Source organism: Maniola hyperantus, chromosome 23 (genome assembly GCF_902806685.2).
Source record: "Maniola hyperantus chromosome 23, iAphHyp1.2, whole genome shotgun sequence".
NCBI classification, from domain to species: Eukaryota; Metazoa; Arthropoda; class Insecta; order Lepidoptera; family Nymphalidae; genus Maniola; species Maniola hyperantus.
In genome coordinates, this window is record NC_048558.1 from 5,885,148 (window position 1) to 5,904,528 (window position 19,381).

At 37.6% G+C, this 19,381-nt stretch overlaps 1 protein-coding gene across 1 annotated transcript in view; it reads left to right on the forward strand.

Moving 5' to 3' along the window:
* Nucleotides 1-9,145: 9,145 nt before the first annotated feature.
* The window catches only part of ci (cubitus interruptus), a 152,411-nt gene continuing 142,175 nt past the window's right edge, over nucleotides 9,146-19,381 (forward strand). Inside the window, exon 1 of the mRNA XM_069506480.1 lies at nucleotides 9,146-9,436. The gene's annotated coding sequence lies outside the window, so the exon portion shown is untranslated. The remainder of the gene's footprint in view (nucleotides 9,437-19,381) is intronic.

Below are 19,381 nucleotides of genomic sequence, written 5' to 3' on the forward strand. Positions count from 1 at the left end.
TGATACTGTAGTGAGTAATCGAGGGAGGGAGGGTAGGATTAATAAAACACACTATATTGATACGACCGGTGTCGGATGCCGCAGGGTTTCCAATAAAGCCTATTTGAATTTATTAGCTTGCTCTTTGTCGTACTGGTGGGGAGAAAACTGGTAACAAAAATCAGGTAAAATGCATGAATTTTGAGAAAGCACTTGCTGTACTGTATGGGTCAACTGTCATGTTAAAAACTGTCATGTCCTTAGATTAAGGGCTAAAATGGTACTTTTGATACGACAGTTCACACATAGAGCAAATAATAAGGCGAGTCCTTTCTCAAATATTTTTTTGCTAACGCTTATGTCCCACTCCACCCAGTAATCATGTACGTAGGCTGCCAAATCCAACTCATTTGGGCAGCGTTCAGGAAGCTCCGAGATGTCTTCTTGTCCAAAATTCCTCAGTGCTTAGTGACCAATGTCTTCGAACAGTGCGTGTTGCCAGTAATGACATATGGATCCGAGACATGGTCGCTAACTATGGGCATCATAAGAAAGCTCAGAGTCACTCAGCAGGCGATGGAGAGAGCTATGCTTGGAGTTTCTCTACGTGATCAAATCAGAAATGAGGAGATCCGTAGGAGAATTACTAGAGTAACTGACTAAGCTTAACGAGTTTACTTAATTTTGGAAATTCAACAAAATATTATATTTATTGAATAATAGAATGAACTCCTGAACCCAACTGTTTTATAACTACTTAGCACAAGGCTTAATAAAAGGGCTCAGACTCACATTTTACTTTGAAAAAGTTTTCGAAAACTTTAAGACAGATATAAGTATTTAAATCTGGTACGGTCTACCGCTTTAGCACTTGTGTACAGAACTGTATTTACTCGTAAACGACGAGTGATCTTCGTTTTTGGAGAAAAAAGTATCGGGTAAGAAACACCCAGCTGTGCGATATTTATGACTTTATATCCTTACATCTCTTTTACACACACTTTATCTATTTTCTCTCCTGCTCTGGCATGAGGATTTCTTGAGAGAATTGTGGGATTTTTGAGAATTTGAATATGATTTAGTTAAATGGTAAGGGTATGGGATTTGAATTTGTCAAGCTTGTAGAGAATGAGAAATGGGGCAGGTTGTATCTTAAATTGAAAAAAAAATTCGATATGAATTAAAACTTCAAATGGATAAGAGGTTTGAGGTAGGTAGGCTATAAGTACCTACTTTAATTTTTTATAGGTTTGTATACGTGCGTGTGTGTGTGTGTGTGTGAGTGTGTGAGAACTTTTGACCTCGTAAGTTCCGACACACGAGTAGGTGGTTCCGATTCTCGTAAGTCGTACCGCAAGGCCTCGTCAAGGTCTGCAGTCTGCAACCGCAGGTACTTACGTAGATGAAATTCCACAGACAGTCCTATGAAACGATTTGCTTTCTCGTTTCTAGGGCTATAGAATGCCCTTCCAGCAACAGTTTCCCCTCTACATTTGTACCTACCGTCAATCAAAAGTGAATAGGCATATACTTAACATATTCAAGGCAAGCCGTCTCCATATTATCATCACTTGCCAGCAGGTCTGATGGCAGCCAAACACTGATAAAAAATAAAAAAAAAATATAGTCATAATTCATAATATTATTAACAGACCTTTTATTAAGAGAATCAGCTAGGTACTACTTCATCATGATCAACCCGTAGCCGGCTCACTACAGAGCACGGGTCTCCTCTCAATATGAGAAGGGTTTGGCCATAGTTCCCCACGCTGTCCAAGTGCGCATTTGCAGACTTCACACACCTTTGAGAACATCATGGAGAACTCTCAGGCATGCAGGTTTCCTCACGATATTTTCCTTCACCGTCAAAGCAAGTGATATTTAATTACTTATAACGCACATCCTCATAGCTCCGAAAAGTTAAGAGGTGCGTGCCCGTGATCGAACCCCCGACCTCCGATTAGGAGGTGGACGTCCTAACCAGTAGGCTATCACATGCTTATCATAACTTATTAAATTATATCATTTTTGAACCAAAACAGTGTCCTAACATTAAAAAACCCTACTCATACCTAGGTATATATGTAGATAGGTATTTGAAAGGTACGTTTACATATTTTAATATTAATTGATTCACATAAAATGTATGTTGGGCTTCGCAACTGCAATGTTAATGTATTTTTAATAACAGAAACGCAATTATTCTTAGTATTTTGTGATCATACTTATACATCGCCACCTGTACAGGATCATTTTACTGATACTTAGTAACCAGATGCAACGAAAATATGCAATTTTTAATAGAGTTAATTTACATTTATTTACCGGTCAGTGCTTACCTACTGATAATTTAAGGCTTTGGTCAAACCACATAGAATTCAACTTCGAGAGTACGCATATACAAGGTTTTGCATGAAAACAAAATCGTAAAATATTGACGGGGACAGGGTAGAATGCTTTGTTGTAATTCGTGGACTCAAAAGTCACGTAATCAAGACAATGTGCGAAATGAGGGTACCGAACGGGCGTGGGCCGACTTTTATGCTGAGCAACTGCCTAAGCTTGGCGATCGGGGTGTCCGGCTATTAGACGTCTATAGAATTGGTGGTCTGTAGAGAGTAGTAGAGTAGAGTAGAGATGCCTCGACAGTATCAGCTTCGGAATAAGTTTCAATTAAGTAGGTGCCTATAATATACGACAAGTTAAGATGGTAATCAGGGAGGGAACGCCCCGCACGCCCGCACAGCCCCCCACGCTAACCCGATGCGGGCGAGCGCGCGATCTCATAACCTGTCGCGGACTATACTTCATCATCATCATGATCGACCCATCGCCGGCTCAGATCACGGGTCTCCTCCCAGAGAGAAGGGTTTTGGCAATAGTCTACCACGCTGGCCATGTGCGGATTGGTAGACTTCACACACCTTTGAGAACATTATGGAGAACTCTCAGGCATGCAGGTTTCCTCACGATGTTTTCCTTCACCGTTAAAGCAAGTGATATTTACTTATTACTTAAAGCGCACATAGCCCGAAAAGTTAGAGATGCGTGCCCGGGATCGAACCCCCGATCTCCGATTAGAAGGACGTCCTAACCACTAGGCTATCACAGCTTTATATAGTAGTATAGGACTATACTTACGCATTTAATTGATAGCTTATTCCCTCAAATCAGTAGATAATTATTCTTAGATACGCATCGTATAATTGTACCTACCCAGAGTGTGTTTATCTCAACTAAAGAGGTACCTACCTAAGTACCACTCAAGTCTCAACCCCGAACCAAACCGGTCCAAAAATAAGTGATCAGTTTTATTAACCCAGCGTAAAAGTTGAAAATAAACATTTCGATAACGCATGTCACTTGCTAAGGAATTTATGTTAATCGGGATTGAAAAAAAATACCGGTGAAGTGCGAGGTAGACTCTTTCTGGGGAGGTTCAGTACCATTTCACATTATACATCCGTAGTTCTCAGAAAATCATAGAAAATCAGGTTTCGGGATTCTTATGTGTACGGATAACCTTTTAACTTTTATTTCACTACTAACTGTTGCCCGCGACTTCGTTCGCGTCCCGCGGGAACTGTATTTTCCCGTGGATTTTCCAAAAAAAACCTTGTCCTGACAATTATAAGCACAACAAAAAAATTATACAATTTGGTACAGTCGTTCGGAAGTCATGCGCGTGCAAACATACATGTCGGCGATTCATTTTTATTGGGATATAACAAATCGAAATCATGCGGAAAACAAATAAGTTGGTGACTGCATAGCGCTGCGTGACGTAGCGTTGCAAATTGCAATGCGTTGCGTTGCGATGCGATGTGATTCGACGCAAAGCGATGCGTTGCTTTGCGTTGCGTTGCGTGGCGTTGCTATCCGATGCGATGCGATACGTTGAATTGCGTTGCGTGGCGTAGCGTTGTGTTTCGTTGTGTTGCGTTGCGATGCGATGCATTGCGATGCGATGCGTTGCGTTGCGTTTCGTTCCTTGAAGAACAAACACTCAAGCATCACGATTTTTTCCTTCACCGTTAAAGCAAGTGATATTGAATTGCTTACAAACATTATTTCCGGGATCGAACGCCAAATCTTTTTTTATTTTTATTTTTATTCAGGTGATTCAGATACAAGTTAGCCCTTGACTCTGGTGGTATTAAGTGATGATGCTTCCCGAATAGAATACTAACGTCTTAACAACTATCACCTAACATGAGGTCTGCGCAACCTATCATGAGGTACGGAACCCTAAAAAGGAAAAAACTGTAGCGTCCCAATGATCGGTTATCTAAAATAGAGGTTAAGGCACCTGCGCGTTGACTAGATGGGGAATAAAAAGAATATGGGAGTGATTAAGGAATATTCAATTAATCGGTACGGCTCGGAGTAAAAGTTAAGCGAAATGTGATGATTTGATGAAGTTATATTATATTTAATAAAGAAATTGAAAAAACTGTGATAGCCTAGTGGTTAGGACGTCCGCCTCTTAATCGGAGGTCGGGGTTCGATCCCGGGCACGCACCTCTAACTTTTCGGACTTATGCGCGTTTTAAGTAATTAAATATCATTAGCTTTAGTTTAATGGTGAAGGAAAACATCGTGAGGAAACCTGAGAGTTCTCCTACTGGTCTCAAAGGTGTGTAGAGTCTGCTAAGCTGCATATGGCTAGCGTGGTAGAATATGGCCAAAAACAATTCTCACTCTGAAAGGAGATCCGTACCTACTCCGTAGTGAGCCAGCGTGGGTTGATTAAACCCAGGTACAGTAGAAACTCGATTATCCGGCCCTCAGTTATACGGATGCGTGATTATCCGGACTACCAACCGAAAATAGTTCGGCCAAGTGCGAGTCAGACTCGCGCACCGAGGGTTCCATACTCGGGTATTTTTTCCGCCATTTTGTACGATAACTCAAAAACTTTTATGCATAAAAATAAATAAAAATATGTTTTAGAATGTACAGGCAAAGTTTCTTTCATATTCATATGATATAATATATCATATGAATATATGGGATATCCCACTTGGTATAGTTATTTTACTTTGAAAATACTATTATAGTAACTACATACAACTACAAACCCGCTTTTCTTCACACATTCGATTATGCGGATTTTCGATTATCCGAACCCCTTAACGACAACAATTAGTCCGGTTAATCGAGTTCCCACTGTAATTATAGTACGCGACAGGTCGAGATGGCAATCGGAGTACGAGGTGGGGGGAAGACCCACACACCCGCACGTCATCCGCGCTGTCCTGCACCGGGTTCGCACGAGGGCCCTTACGTTTAATTAGGTAAATAAGTAAGTACATAATATTTTATTTTACGTGTGAATCAACGCTAAATGCCTACGTAAGTGAAACAATATCTAACGACAACTATGCACGTGCAATATAGCTGACTATCAACGGTTCAAACTTTGAGAACCGTGCGAATGTCAACTCAACACAGTTTATCGTCAACTCAGAATACCTATTACCTATAGTACGTGACAGGTCGAGATAGCAATCGGGGTGGGGACGGCCCGTACACCCGCACAGCCTCCGCGCTAACAGTGCGGGATAGTGCAGGTGACGTGCCGGTGTGTGGGGCGTCCACCCTGCCTCATATCCCGTTTGCCATCTCGACCTGTCGCTTACTATACCTACCTACTAACCTATCTACAAAATTCCTGAAATATTATGTATTGGTATCACTGAGGTAGATATACGTTAGTATAGGTATACGTTAGTACATAATAGTTCATAGTCATAATCATAGTTATTTATTCATAAATACACATTATACGTCAATTACAATAATTTCAATGTTATTAAATTAACATATTCTTGTTTCAAGAATAGATTTAAAAAAAAAAATATAACATAAAATAAAATAAATGTTAAGTAAACAATCTTCCCAAGTAGAAATTCATTATATGTATGTGTATTTACTTTATTTAATTAGTACACCCCTTCCGCTTTCTTTAATTTTTATAATATCCTCTACCCTAAGGTTGCCTGGAAGAGATCGCTATTTTAGCGATAAGGCCGCCTATTGTACATGCTGTATTTGTTATATGTCTATTGTTTTTGTTTTGGTGTACAATAAAGCATATTTTACTTTACTTTACTTTACTTTATAACTATAGAAAGACTCCTCGACAAGCCAGCTTGTCACTTATCTTTTAAAAATCTTAATGTTTTGCACGTTTTTTATATCGTGGGGAATCCGATTATAAACCTCGGGACCCATTCCAACTACAATGATTGGTATTCAAATTATTAATCGCTTTTTTGTAAAATTGACTGAGGAGATATTAAAGATACCTTAATTGGAAAACAAAAGAATAGAAATAGAATAAAAATAACACATTACCAAGTCACACTGTGGTTATACAATGACCACAGAAAAAATAAATTAAGTAAGGCTACTTATGGGACCCTATAAATAACACACATTTGTCCCTATAAAAAGTGGTTCAGTTTAAATATTTCACGAGTTTAGGTGTTCGTTAAGTTGACGCATATTGTTATTTCATTATAAATGCACAAATGTCTTAATTAAGATCGAAACCGGCATAATAATTCAGAAAAAATACACAGCCTTAACTGCGGTCAGAGGCTGGTTTTTGTCCCTTTCTTACGTAATACATTATCAACATCCGTCCTTCTTTGCTCCAGACGAACTTGTAAATTGTTCTTTTTACGATATGCCCGGTTCATAACGACCTATAAGCATTTTGTACAATTTTAATTAAGTGTTTTATTTTGTTTGTGGATAAGGTTGAAAATGCTTTGTAATGGTTGTTCTTTATGTCGTTTTTAAAATGTAAAGGATGATCAAGTTATCTCGCTCAGACAAAACAAAATACAGCACAAGTCCTTTGAGCTTTCGAGTTTAGTTGCTTTACCGCGATTGCTTTTTGTAGTCCCGTCCCTTTTCTTGGAGCATTTCATTCGTAACGAAAACCTGTTCAATTCTGTAAACTTCTTACAACCACCACATACCATACGAAATCCAACTTTACTGTGAAATTTTAAGGGTTATAATTGTAGGGTTGTAGTTGATTAGATAGGTTGTTGGGAATGTTTTCGTTAAGATGTTATTGTCACGTTCGATGCGAGATGTGGATTTTCTCTTTTTGTTGGATGTGCATTAAGACATACTAACATTGCGCTGTACCTCCGTTTTCCAAGTCGGATCATGCATGATTCATACGAAATCCTTTTGCGAGTGATGTGATTTCACGCAAGATGTTTGCGTTGACGTTTTCAGTGTTCGAGCTTAATTGTTTTTGCTTTAGGCACGTCTAGGTTCTCAGACTACTTTAGAAAATTAAGCAATTAAGCTTTTTGGTTTGTTTTTTATCAGATGTTGGATACCTAGTCGAACTAGTCTACTTGATAATAATATTATGTTATACTTTTGTGACATTATAGATAGGTACTACTTAAATTAATAATTAAATTATTTACATCTTATATTTTAATGATGGCATTGTGAAATCTGACATGTTTCAGTATGTCTGTAATCTGTAGGTATACCACACAGTTTGAGCATAATTCAATGTACCTACCTAATTGTGGAAATTGTGCAAAAAAGGGAAAGGTATTCTTGATGGGTTATCTATCATCAACTCATAATATTTTGCATGTCAATAGACGAAACATATTGGATAATAATTAACAATATTATGTTAACTTAACATCTTAAGTACCTACAATGTTTCTTGCAAATAAATAATTTCAATTTCCAGACGCAGGCGTCTCTTTGCGGAATTACTTGATATACAAGGAAAAAAAAGCTTAATTCGATATGATAAATTTCTAAATCGACGTCCAAAAAAGATAACTAGAAACTATTTTTATTATTATTTAAACTTCATTAAACTCTATTAAAGTAACTAGTTCAACTTGTTCATAGCTAAGGAATATTGCTAAGGAATTTTTGTAGAGTTTCCCAGAAAATTGGTCTTGCTTGAGTCGTCAGCATTGTCATCGGTGAGCAAACATTTGGTTAGCAGTCAACGCGGTCAACACATGCCGCGGTGAGTGTTTGCACTCCACTTAACAAATAGATAATTATTCTGTTCAATTTCTGATTTGCATATTGCATATTATGTATATGCTCTTCATTTTATTGACTGAAACATATACACACTGAATCTTCATGATATATGGTTATTTCAATATAAGAGATTACCTGGACTTTAAAAGCATAGGTAGAGACTGGGAAAAAAGAGTCCTACTTGCATCTAAAATTTGTGGCGACTGCTGAGTTTTCATTAGTAATCATAAGTACCTACCTGCTGTTTTAATCATATTAAATGAAATTAATGATTGTGAGTTCTTCAAAATTTGCTTTATGGTACATCGAATGAGGTAGATAGAATACCTATAGGATGATTTAAATTAAACTCTCTCTACCTATCTACCATGAAAATAAATATCTTTGTACATTTTCTAGTTATCTGAAAACTAAAAACTAGGCTTTTTCTGTAGGTTCTCACTTCTCAGTGGAAAGCGTCTGCCATATTCACTCCTAAGGCAATTTGGAAAATTTTGTTGCGAAATTGTACAGGCTACCACATTACACGAGTTTGGTACATGGTTTACTTGACAAACAATAGACCAATATACATACCTAATATGTTGCATTTAATAAATAGGTAAGTAGTTTCTTACCTATTATTTCATCCTGTCGGTCCAATCGTTTTAAATCCTATGATTATTATACTCCATCATAATAAAAAAGAGTTACTATGAATACTAATTTATAGCTCCGCCCACCCATCAAGTCTATACTTATCCATCGGAGCTGCCTCATTAAAATCATTTTATCGCTCATGCAAATCCGTGAATTATCATTGTTTATGTTAGTGCATCAGTCAGCATAGCGCTAAGAAAATGCGATTAAGACATTATCTGGTTACCACTATCCGCGTTGGAGTGGGACGCAGCACAAATACAGCCGCATATAAATTGTACGGAAATAACTTTATGTGTGAGTGGGATGGGGCTATTGAAATGTCAGGCTCGGAGTGCGTATAATGAAAAATTTGTTGTCTCTTTTCCTCCTGACGTTTTACAGTCGTTTATTGTCATGTTACTGTCTCGTTTCGACGGGCGAGATTGAGATGAAATCGCTGGCCGCGCGCCATCCGTGTCCTCCTATTCTCTATACCGGTGTGCGCCGCGCCGGCGTCGGACGTGGTCACTTTATTATTTTCCTTCTTACTCATTATTAATAAATAAACGCTCTATTATTTTATTTATGAATCAAAAAGTGACATTTGAGGACTCGTGTGACAGAGTATGTGACTGGATGTACTATAAGAATATTTTGGTGCAATTAAGTTTTTAGGAATTATTTGACAAGTGCGCTGGTGTATTGTGTTGTATTTATTATGCGAATGGATTGCTGCCGCTACAATATAGTTTGACACGAGATGACCTGACAGATCAGCATATCAGTAAGTTAACCAACTACTTATTATATCTACATACTTACTTTGTTATAAATAACAATCATTCGTTAATTCTCAATAGATCAGCGGTATAAATAATAAACTGATAACCTTGCCTACCAGGTTGCCTATTTAGGTTATACTACTAAGTATTTAATTTAAAAATAAATTACAACGTATTCTTATTTTTAATGATACGGACATTTTACAAAAAGTCGTTTTTTGGAGTTGCGCTGCAACGTTTTCGGAATTCCGCTGCACGGACCTTATAACTCGTCCTTTAGAGTCAAGTGACAAGTTTTCGTTTTAGCAAAGGTCCCAACATGTGGTCCTGAGAGCATATTTTTGTACCTGCCTCGGTCAGAATGAGAAGGGGCTGACTTTTTGTAAGTTTCAAAAACAAAGCAATCCCAGCGGCGACGGGGTGCCCGCCGTCCGGGGTTGCAGTTCAGTCACGTTTTTAGTCTTTTCCGGGAATTGCTGGTTTTTTTTTGTTTATCACCTAACCGCATGTGGACGTTGCATTTTTATTAGTGGACGTGTTGGATGTGCAGCTTAGCGGGGTGTTACATGTGGAAACTTTTTTGTGTTAACACTGAGAGGTTTAAGTTTAATTTATCGACTTCTCTCTGCTAAGAAAATAAAGCTTAGACAAGCTGTTGTACAAAAAGGATACGCTGTCTATATCTACGTACCTATAAGTAATTTTGTAGGATTGGGTAGAGCATGTACCTATCTTCTATAATCTGTGAATGCGTAGTACAAAAACTAAAAAGTGATCTTACGCGCCATTTTAACTTTATGTGTCATGTGAAAAGTACGATTTTTGTACTTATTTTAAAGGTGAACCGAACCGTACTTTTGACATGATAATTGAGACAGAGTTAAAATGGCGAATGGAGAATAAATTGCTGGAAGGTACCTAAACCTATTGTAAATTGTTATAGAAGCCTTGATAAACACCTAGGTAGGCACCTACTAGGCTACTAGGTACCTACCTTCTGATTTATTAGCTGGTTTCTCGGTAGAGTCTATACCTATCTCGATAGAAGCTGGGTACTCTTACCAATGGAAATATCTAGTTGTACTTAGTTACCTATAGGTCCGTACTACGTAGGTATATTAGTATTTAGTATCTACTTACTACATTCATTCTGATTGCTACAGCTTCGCGACTTTAATCTATACATACTATATAAAATTCAAAGTCCTGACTTACTGACTGACTGACGTATACGCGCAACGCACAACCGCTGGTCCTAGTAGGAGACATGAAATTTGCAAGGTGTGTTCTTTGTAAAGGGTAGGTATCCACTAAGAAAGGTTTTTTAAATTCCACCCCTAAGTGGAAGTTGAGTGGTTAAATGGGGGATGGAAGTTTGTATGAAAGTCCGTCATTTTTGAAGTTACATCGATGTTAAAAATAAAAAAAATACGTAGGTACCTACCTATTTCGCGATTTGTGGAAATTCTATTACCAAGGGGGTTAAATAGGGGATGAAAATTTGTATGAAAGTCCGGCATATTTCAAGATATTTCCATAAAAATTGGTGTTTGGGTTTTCGGTTACAAAAGCAAAAATACGTACCGTACCGTACATACCTATTTCAGGATTTTTGAAAATTCTACCCCTACGCCGATTTTCTAAGTTACACCCGAGCGAAGCCGGGGTGGGTCAGCTAGTAATAATTATGACGTTCGGCATATTTTTATTTAGACACTTACCGTCACTATTGGACCATCTCCCTTCTCATATCTCTTCTTTGTAACCGACTTCCAAAAAGGAGGTGGTTCTCAATTCGGCCCGTTTCTTTTTCGTTACCGAACGGCGCGGGAAGATGACGAAGTCGCGGGCATCTTCTAGTTTACCATAAAAATGATCAGGAACACGAACGACATAATACAATACCGTATCACGAGCCAAGTCGAGATGTGACCCCCGATCACGAGTCTCCCTCCAATGATTCGTTTATATCGCTCTATCGATGGAATACCGACCAAGATTTAAGATTAAACAAGCGAATTTAATAGACAAGGCAAAAACGTGGCATTTCTGTACAAATAAAGCTTTTTAATTTAGGAATTGGAAAGCCTGAAATCTATCATTATCATTGTGAACCGATAGACGTCCACCGCTGAAAATAGGCCTCTTGTAGGGACTTCCACACGCCACTGTCTTGCGCCGCCTAAATACTGCGACGCGCCGGTGCCGGTGGAGAGAGTCTTCCAACGCTACGCTTTGCGGTTCGAAGTTGCCGTTCTAGCACCTTGGGACCCCAACGTCTATCGGTTGTATGAACTATGTGCCCTGCACTTTGCCACTTCAGCTTCGCAACCCGTTGAGCTATGTCGGTTACTCTGGTTCTCCTTCGGAATAACGGATCCCTCAGCGTGAGAAGAAGGGTTTGATTTAGGAGACTGTTTATCACGTAGACCAAATGTGGATTGACAGATTTCATACTCCTTTCAGAACATTGAGGAAAACTCTCAAGCATTTTCCTCACGATGTTCAAGTTATTTTGAATCCTTATTTTACCTGGGGTTGAATTTCCAAATGTCTTTTGTCATTTGGAAATTCAACCCCACTGTTTGTCCGTGTGGACTACTCAAATTTCAAACCCCTATTTCACCTCCTTAGGGGTTGAATTTTCAAAAATCCTTTCTTAGCGGATGTCATAATTCTTTCTGCATGCCAAATTTCCTCAAATTTCAGCCAGATCCGTCCAGTAGTTTGAGCTGTGCGTTGATAGATCTGTCAGTCACTCAGACAGTCAGTCAGACAGTCACCTTTTCCTTTTATATATTTACATTAACAGTAAGAGTATAGTACCTATGTTCATTGTAATAGTGAATAATTAATTAGTCGGTCACAAAAGTAAGTAGGAAAAGGTTCCTTAATTAAATTTCTTCCCATACAATAAACAAACTATTGATAAAAGCAATCGAATTAATTAACAACTGTTTTGTGTGAGAAAAATCGACAAAATAGGGCCTGTACAAATATTTATCACTAACTTGTTAATTTGATCTTTTGAATGTTGGGATACACTGTAGATTACTGGTTACAAAACTGTATTAAAAGTTAAAACATAGTAATATCACAGGTTTTATTTTGTAGAAGCAGTAGAATAAAATAAAAACTGACAAAAAGTCAGGGCTATAAAAGACTGGAGGTAATGTTATTGGCAGTTAAGTACTAGAAAGGATTTTGTCAACATCTCTCAGATGCTATCCTTGCCTGAATTTTATTTAAAACTAAATACTATTAAATGCCCGCTACTTCGTCTGCGTGGATTTAGGTGTTTTAAAATCCCGAGGGAACTATTTGCTTTTCGCGGGATAAAAGTTGTGTATGTCAATTTCCGGGACGCAAGCTACCACTGTACCAAATTTCATATAAATTGGTTAAGCGGATAGCTTTAAGAATCCGTGGGAACTCTCTAATTTTCCGGGATGAAAAGTATCTTGACTGACTGACTGACTGATCTTTCAACGCATAGCTCAAACTACTGGACGGATCGGACTAAAATTTGGCATGGAGATAGCTATTATAACGTAGGCATCCGCTAAGAAAGGATTTTTGAAAATTTAAGCCCTAAAGGGGTGAAATAGGGGTTTTAAATTTGTGTAGTCCACGCGGACGAAGTCGCGAGCTTAAACTAGTTTGTCTACATACTTTTTCTTTGGGAGCGTACAATATATTATGTCCATTATATTTTCTACGCAGATCAGTTGACCGGTAAGTAACGATGTAAAGACAGTCAGTCCATCAATTATTGTTTCAACGAACGCACCACCATCAATAAGACACGTTGGTTTTATCTGGGTTGTTCTTTACCTACTTCTTTTACAGTTGCCTTATCTATTTTTTTGTTTTTATTTAAGTATAAGGCCGGGCTTACACATCCAGAATAGCTTGAACTGAAGTACCGAAATCATAATGCTCAGAATTGCATATTATAATCACAAAATAAGTGATACAACTTCAAAAGACCTCTCACACAATCTGAATTCTTCAGGTACTGATTTTTCAGACTGAATGCTACTCCAGATGTTTGAGGCTGCTTCATTCTTACAGATCGATCTAAGAAATTCATACTCTAAAAAAATCTGAATATGTGTGGAGCATACTGACATTGTTAAATATCACTTGCTTTAACGGTGAAGGAAAACATCGTGAGGAAACCTGCATGCCTGAGAGTTCTCCATAATGTTCTCAAAGGTGTGTGAAGTCTACATAATATATATATATATATATATATATATATATATATATATATATATATATATATATATATATAATACATAGATGTTCTAATCATATATGCTTAGAACATCTATTTATCTAAATATACTAAAAGGAAAAGGTGACTGACTGACTGACTGACTGAGCTCAAACTACTGAACGGATCGGGCTGAAATTTTGCATGCAGATATAGCTATTAGGACGTAGGCATCCGCTAAGGGTTTTTGAAAATTCAATCCCTAAGGAGCGAAATAGGGGTTTGAAATTTGTGTAGTCCACGCGGACGAAGTTTTTTTTTTTTTTTTTTTTTTTTATTAACTATCAAATATTGAACATTTTACAAATACTTTTAACACAACAAAAAAACCACTAAGGTTTACTATGTTGCTTATCATTCCGTCCATTAATCGATTTTGGGTATAGTGCTTCCATAAATAATATATACATTATGTATAGAAGCACTAGCACTAGGGAGCGTTACATGATAATAATTTGTTATATTTAATTTTTCAAAAATGGGAATTGTTAATATTTGTTTTGAAAATATGATTTTAACTTGTGTTTAAAGTTAAATTCGGTTAGTCCTGACCTAAAAGTATTATCTAAACTATTTATTAGGCGAGGGATCATGTACGCGCTGGTGCGCTCACCATATTTATTTTTTGCAGAGATGGTAACTAGTTTTTTTTGAGTTACTTTGCGTGTCTGAATTTTGTTAATAACTTCCTTTTGCATGGCTAAATTAAAAAATTGTTCTTTTAGGATCGTAAGTTGAACTTTGTCATAAATATTAATCTCTTTACAATACTTAAATATAAGATTTTCAGTCGCGAGCATAAGATAGTATGTTAATAAGCTGAGGGTATCCGCTACAAAACTTTCTAATTTCCTGGTGACTTAGATATCCTGATGCGGTAAAAAGTAACATACGTCCACCTCTAGAATGCAATTTATTTCTTTCAGAGATGTCCCCTTCGAAAAGTTACAAACAGCCTGATATGCTTATGGTTTATGATGATATCATGATGATGATGATTAATAAGATACTAGCTTATGTTCGGGACTTAGTCCGCGTGGACTACACAAATTTCAAAACTCTCTTTCACCCCCTTAGGGGTTAAGTTTTCAAAAATCCTTTCTTAGCGGATGCCTATGTCACAATAACTATCTGCATGTCAAATTTCAGCCCGATCCATCCAGTGATTTGAGTTGTGCGTTGATAGATCAGTCAGTCAGTCAGTCACCTTTTCCTTTTATATATTTAAAGGTTATGAAAAATTTATGAGTGAGTTATATTCATTGTTGATGTTTGTTGGATTGTGTGGAATGTGAATTTCCTTTTGCAATAAAATTGGGGCACGGAGAGTTACCTAAGTACTTATAACCTCTCACTACGTCGTACTCTTTATTGCTGAGGGTCTTCTTTCTTCATTCATGATTAGTGACCCCTTTCCTTTAATGACATAGTGGTAGTGGTTTGGGATCACACTGGCTAAGTGTAGATTGGCAGATGTAAAATTGTCAGAGTTAAATTGGTTGTATATTATAAGCGCACCTAGCCTAATGTACATCGGCCTTTAGAATGTCATTTCGGCTTTGTAGAGCGTTGTCTCGGTCACTCATACGTATATGACGTTTTGTCGGTCTCAACGACAGAGACAGTGCTCTACAAAACTGCTATTTCCTTAAGGTCGATGTACATTACTTTTGGCCGCGTACTGTACCTATTTTTCCATCTATTAGGCATATTATCAAAATCATCGGGAAGAGAAACTCAAATGAGATAGAAACGTATGGTTTCGGTAATTGCTTAATCAAGTCGATTGATCATCAATAGAGCGGTCGAGTGCGCGGGCGCAAGTCGACGACCGGCCGCGCCGCCGGCGATTGTGATGTACTTTATAGATATCTATAGTATTATGAAACAACAAGAAACTGTGGGGCGTGTTTCTTTTATTTATTTGTCGACACAGCTTATTAAATTAATCGATAAAATTTTATTACTTTCGTACCTACCTGGTAAATAAACAAATACTTAACTATAGCTGCAAACCTTACCTATACATGTTGTACGCGAGCCAGAATTAAAATAAGTATATCTACCCGATCGAGATAATTATGTACTAGTAATTATAAATTTACTTTATTGTGAAAACTTCTTCTTCTTCTTCTTCGCTCTGGGCTGGTTTCCGCACTTAAACGTCTCCGTCTGTTGTGCGTGCATTGCCCCTCCCCGCTGAAGTCTTCACTCCAGCCATCCAAGCTCACTCCAGAAGCCGAGTAGACCGCCCAGGTTGCCGAGGGCTTCATGGAATGAGGTCGGGGAACCCAAATGGCGTTCGCGTTGTTCTGCTACGCCCGTGCACTCTAGGACCACGTGCGTCGGTGTTTCGTCGACCTCCATGCAAGCCCTGCACAAAGGACTGTCGGTGACACCTATAACGAAAAGGTGTTTGTTTAGTGGGCTATGCCCTGTTATGAGTCCCACCACCTTTCTAAGTTTACCTCTGTCCAGGCGGAGTAGTTTGTTAGTTTGCCGTTTGTCTATGTTGGGGAAAGCCTCTTTGGCTTGCCTGCAGTCTGTTGTGTTTGCCCATAGTTGGGAATGCTCTTTTAGTGTTAGTTCATGCAACCAGGTTTTATACTCACTGAAGGGTATGGGAACAATAGGTTCTGGCCCGATCACCTTCAATGTCGTAGCCTTTCGTGCTAGTGCGCCGCCTCGTTTCCCTGGTCTCCATCATGTCCTTTGACCCACCTTAGGGTGATGTCGTTTGACATGGCGAGTGTTTCCAGAGTCTTGTGGCAGTCTTGTATAAGTTGTGAGGTCGTCGAGAATCTAGCCAAGGCTTTAAGAGCAGCTTGGCTATCAGAGTTAATGTTAATTTTAAAGTTTGTTACCTGTCGATTGGCCACGGCTATAGCCGCGGTCATAATGCCCACACACTCTGCTTGGAAGACAGAGTTGTCCTTACCGAGTGCGTGACTTATTCTCATGTTTAGTTCTTGGCAGTAGGCTCCAGCTCCTGTGCCCGTTTTCGTTTTGGATCCGTCGGTGTACACTTCTATTGTGTCTTGTGCTGGCTTCGGATCTAAGTTCTTCTCTGAGTTAATCTTGTAGTTTTTGTCTAGTATGTGTTGTTTTTCGGTTCTGTCGCATTTCCACTGCAAACGTGGTTCTTTGTTTATGCTTTGCCCTAGAATTTTAGTGTGCATTGTGTTTTGTTCTTTCCAATGCCCTGAGGTTTTCAGTCTCAGGGCTGCGAGTGTTGCTTCTTCTTTGATGTGTATTTGAAACTTATACTTATAATTATATTTGATGTGTACTTGAACTATATTGTGAAAACTTTATTGGATTACTGGATTTATGTAGACTAAGGTATTAACTATGTAATATTATGTTTAGCTGTTTGTTTTCTTAATAAAAAAAATTACTGTTAAGAAGTTATATGTACACGAATTAGAATCGGAATGGATATATAAGTAGAGATAATTATTTAGGAAGAAAAGAAGGAGCAATACTAGAAGAAAGAAAAAGAGTAATGAGAGATGAAACTAAAAATATCCATCAAAACTACCGTATTTGTATTGAATAGGACTAGACACACTATACACACACTACCTATTGAAACGTTTAAAAGAACCATTACACACAAAAATCAAAATCAACAGTACGTTTCGAATCCGACGGAATTGCGCCTGGCACCGTGACATTACCAGAAAATGCGGCCACAAAATATTTGTACAGTCAGCAAAGTAATAAACACACAGGAGCGAGTCAAATCTCGACCTCTCCAAATAGAAAAAAACACTCAAGAGGAAACCAGCGCATGTAATGTGGGTTCCGTAATCAAATTGACGAAATATAAGTGTGGTTAAGTGATTTTTAGTGGTTTTAGACATCTATACTACTATTATAAAGATTCGTAAAGTTTGTATGTTTGTGGGGGTAATCTCTAGAACTAGTGGACCGATTATGAAAATTCTTTCCCCAGTTCCTGAGTGACATAGCCTATATTTTATTGTCAAAAAAATTAGAGATCTCCACGAAAGTTGTAATAAGCTACCCGTGCAAAGCTGGGGCGAGTCGCTAGTTCAAGATAAAGGTAGTGTACACGGTACACTTTGAGCTATGGCCATGATTGACTTATTTTTACAAATACATAATCCTTAAAAAATTCAATTAATGTTGTTACAGAATGTTTTTAAAATTTAGATGTAGATTTTAATACGATATTCAGATATCGTGTCTAATAAAAAATGTAAAAATTTCAGAAGACGAATTAAATCGTTGAAAGTTAAAAAAGTTGAAATTTTGTTACTAATTATTATTGAGTTGAGACCCAACCCAATCTTAATTATTTAAATCGGAAGTCTTGTAATTTCTGGTAAAATCGATTATCAATAAAACCACACACCAGAAGCAAGTGAGTAATCTAGTAAAGGATCCGGTTTTACTAGATATAAGGACTACGGAACCCTAAAAAAGAAAAAAAGCGAACTCGAAGCGTCGACAGAGTCATCTTTCTGGGGTAGAACTAATTGGTGTTCGTTGGTTATAGTTAAAAAAGTTATTTGTTGTGCTCCTACGCCATTTGATAGAGTATAACCCGAAGCTGAGGCAAAAAATAACTTGACCGCTCGAGCATTTGGTACTTCTAATACACAGTCTATGTCTGTCTATTTATATCTATACAAATACACAATATTAATAAAATTGAAGTACATATGTATCTGGCTGTGATTTCGATATGACTCATTTGCGCTCAAGATATTTGTTTTTGTACGTTACCAAAACCCACATTGCAACCTAGCTCAAATTTTTCCCGATATATAGATAATTGGATAGCATAATTAGATCACAAGTGCAATACAGATTTCTAAAATTGAATCTAAATTTTGCGATGAGGAAAATCCAACCAAAAAAGTTTCCAGCTTGACTTAATTTATCTTGGGAAAGTGAATGAAAAATGATAGTTAAACTTCATAACTAAAATGAAGTATAAGTACAATTATTGTATATGGAAAAAATTCTTATTCCTAAGCTTGTAGACGAAGATATAAACGTAGAAACACCTGTACCTACCTACCCACTTATAAATATGTAAAGACTATTGTCCGCACAAAAGAGATCTATCCGAGGACTTGCTAACAAGGGTTTTGAAAAAAGTCCAAGAGTGCCCGAATTTGTTGCCCGAACAATAGCCCGGAGAACAGACATTCAGGTAGAATAAATTCCCTATTGTTGCCTGCCATTAGGACGTAATGCTTTAGGATTTCAACGTAATAAATTCATTGAATGCACAGGTTTTCGTGAGCGCAATCCTTAACAAAAAAACCGTTTGGATGTAAGCGCGTTCCGGTTTAATCCAGGACCATAATTAAGAACAGACTTAATTCTCTAATCAAGGAGTGTTGGTATCGAATATACGTGAATTTGGTTCCTTTTTTAATTGATAATTGAATTGTTCTCTTTTGTGTCTATCCTTATCATACAGGTTGCCTGGAAGGGATAACCAAGTGAAAGCGACCTTTACACCCTATATATATAGTCTGTATATATAGTGTATATTTTTTTATATTACATTTTTGTGTATGTATTAATTTATACTTTGTAATAAACTGTTTTCCATTACTTCTGTAAGTTATAACTATACATATTGGCAACATAGTATATATTTACTATATTTATGTAGTATAGTATA